We start from the raw sequence: 3,698 nt of genomic DNA, 5'->3' as shown, positions 1-3,698 counted from the left end.
TTGTGGATGATTGCTACAGTGTAGCTACGTATCAGAAGGTATACAGTTATGTAATCAACCCTATGAATGGGCCAGATATGTGGGAAACAGACCCTGAGCCATTCAATATCATACTCCCACCATCCCCAGTACATAAGAAGAAGAGGGGCAGAATACCAACGGCTAGGAAAAAAGAGGCGGAGGAACTAGAGAAACAAAGGGTTGAAAAAGCCAAGGAAGCCGCTGCAGGTAGGGAAAAGTTGCCAAGGAAAGGAAATATGAGAATGACTTGCAGTTTATGTGGTCAATTTGGACACAATAAGAGGGGTTGCCTAAAGAGGAGTGGGGGTCAGTCAACTCATGAGGTTGGTGGTCCGTCAGCTGAAAGAGTGCCTGGTGGTCAATCTGCTGAAAGAGAGCCTGGTGGTCAGTCTGCTGAACGAGAACCTGTGCTTCATGACTCTCCAGTCACCCTCCGCTGGATGATGGATGTTAGTGAATGTGTGGTTTTGTTGTGACACCTTTCCATTTGTGGATCAAGCAGTTCCGGCGGAACCTCCGGTTGCTGACCAAGGCCAACCAGACCAAAACCACCCAGGTGATGCAGAAGAGCATGCTTTCAACAGCCAACGGAGCAGTGTTGAAGATGGAGCTCCGTCCCAACCTATCCCAACGCAAGCTGAAAAAGGAAAAGGGAAGCGGAGAGCTAAAGATGTTCCCTCTAGATACATGAACATCTTGAGGAAGAGATCCAAAAAAACGTAGTGCTGGAACATGGTTTAGTGGTAGTTATTTTGTTAATTATTTTTGTGGTGCACATAGGCAGTATTTTGTTAGGGTGTGCAGGTAGGTTGCCCATTGTGATTAGAATTTTAATGGATGGATGTATTGGAATGGATGTGTTTCAATTGATTAATGGATGTATTAAACAGTTTGTGTATTAAAACAGTTTATAACAGTTTATGTTTGTCTGTTGTTTTTTAGCAACCATAAGGTCAACCTTTTATATAATCACCTAAGGTACTTATCCTTTGTTTTAAAGATCAGCCACGGTCCTCATTCTTTTAGTTCAGGAACAGACACGGTATTTCAACTTTTAAGCAAATATCACTTAAGGTACTTAACCTTCATAATTAAAACACTAAAGGTTCGTTGGTAATTTAAAAAGGGAAATCTGTCACACCTGACAACAAAAAGCAAATCTGAACCCTGCATAAATAAAGGTGCAACACATTATTCAACTGAACACTCAACCCCTTTTTGAAAACCCTCGTCTCCTTCTTTTTTTTTCTTACCAGCCTTCCCATAGATCTCCACTTCCAAGACACAACGACAATGGAAGGACAAGCTAAACAAGTTGTGTGCGACTGTGGAATTCCATGCCATATGCAGATTTCCACCACCGAACGAAATCCAGGACGGAGATTTTACGGCTGTTCGAAGAGAAATGTAAGTATTTTAGATTTTACGGCTGTTCGAAGAGAAATGTAAGTATTTTTTAAAAACTTAATCTTCCTTTGTTGCCATTTAACTGTCGTTTGACCTACACTACACAGAATCAATGAGATTTTTTTGCGTGGGTGGATAACGACATGTCCTATCAAATGACGATGGTCAGGAATTTGAAAAGTGAGCTTAATGGCATGACTGAAGAACACAACAAAGCTCTACTGGAACTAGTTCATGCCCATACTCAGGTGGCAGCTAAAACTGACGAACTGGAGCAACTTAATGAGGCCTTCGAGGGATTGAAGGAGTCCATTGAGATGTACCACGAAGAAAATGTGCATAAGATCCAGGATAGTGGTCTGCAACTTATGGAGATAAACACTCTGAAGGAACACGTCAAGCTGATGGAAGTCAAGTGCTCAGACATGGAGAGGAAAAACAAGATCACGAAGCTTGGTTTTTTTGTGGCTTTTGCAGTTGCCGGTTGCAGTTTAGCCGTTGCTTGTTTCAAGAAAAATTGATGCATTTTCTGTTAAGTGACAATGGCTTGTGTTTGTGCAGTGTTGTTAGTAAACTGCGTTCCAATAATTTTTTGTATTATCTTAAACTCATTTTATTTGCTTGTTGGGAAAACTTTGTGTGATTCAAAAATTTAAATTACAGTACTGTCGTTGATTATAAAATATAAGTGCAGGTGCTGTCTTTCATAATTAAATATAAGTTCAGGTGCTGTCTTTCATAATTGGTCGAAATTTCAAGGGCTATATTAGACTTCACAGAGAAATAAACCGCCAAAACAATGAAAACTTAATGGCAAAGATTAGAAATGGGTTTTCCAAGAAACCCTTTCATTACACCCGTTCCATCAGTTGTATTGTTCCAATGCAACCTCTTCGTTACCTACAACCACTAATTAATTACATCCACAAAGGGCGTCTAAAGAAATTGAAGAGTCATGATGGTAACTTATTTAAATAGGCAACCACAGCAACTGATTCAAGCATTTCAGAGTACACAAATTGTTCTTATTCTCAAAATAACCAGAAGATGTCCGATAATATTGTTGTGTCTTCACTTAATATGGAACTCGTGGATTGCCCAATATGCTGTGAACCCTTTACAACTCCAATTATTCAGGTTTGTACCCATTTATTTATCTTTACCATTTACTGTTATTTATTTCTGTAATTGTATTGTTTAGTAATTGTATTTTTTCTGTAATTATATTTAGTGTGAAAATGGGCATGCAACATGCAACGCATGCTCGGAGAAGACTCAAAAGTGCCATTCTTGCACCCTGCCTATCAAAAGACTGAGGAACCGGATTCTTGAAGATGTTGCTGACTCTTTGAGAGTTTGTTGCTCGTTCAAGAATTATGGATGCCCAGCAACTGTTAGGTACCCCGATAAGATCAACCACGAAACGTTCTGTTCTTTCATAGAGTGCTCATGCCCCATTGAAGTTTGCAATGTCAAGGGAACCTCTGAAATGATTTATGCTCACTGTAAAGTGATGCATAAAGATTTTGTGAAGCCGTTTGTTTTTGGTCGTAAATTCCCTATTTCTGTCCGGCTGAATGATAATTTCTTTATTCTCCAAGAGGAAAACACAGACATTGTGTTTGTTCTGAACAACACAACGTGTTCTTATGGAAATATTCTTACAATCTGTTGTCTTGGACCGTTAGCAGCTGGATGCTGCCCCTATGAAATTGAAGTGAATGCCAACTCAAGTCACAAGTTTCACAGTACTACCCAGAACATTCAAGGCACCGGCAATTACAATCGTTCTTTTTCAGGGTTCCTTCTTGATAGTGAGCACGAATTTTTTGCTGACGGTATGATCAAGATGGAGTTTTGTGTTTATCGCGCACCGGAGCTTGCTTAAGAGGATGACTTGTTTATGTAGTCTTGTTTATGTATTTTTTGGTTAATTTTGGTGAAGATAGATATTTTTGTTCTTGTTTTTGTTCTTGTTCAGGGTTAATTTTAGTGAAGATGGATGTTAATGTAATTTTTTTCTAAACGTTCTGAAATGTTTGAATATTTAATGAAGTGAATTATTAATCTTACTTTTATGCTTGTTTATATGTCTTTATGAATTATATTTTACATGTTCTGTAAGTAATGTATGTTCTATATGTTTTATGTACATTTTTTTGTCCAGAGTAACAAATATCAGGGTCCACTGCTCAATCCATTTTAAAAAGTCAGGGACCTTATGTGAACAAAAGTATAAGAATGAAAGACAGTGGTCATGCATGAACCAT

This window comes from Mercurialis annua, linkage group LG1-X (assembly GCF_937616625.2).
Source record: "Mercurialis annua linkage group LG1-X, ddMerAnnu1.2, whole genome shotgun sequence".
NCBI lineage: Eukaryota > Viridiplantae > Streptophyta > Magnoliopsida > Malpighiales > Euphorbiaceae > Mercurialis > Mercurialis annua.
The sequence above is the reverse complement of the archived record's forward strand: the minus strand, read 5'-3'. Positions refer to the sequence as shown.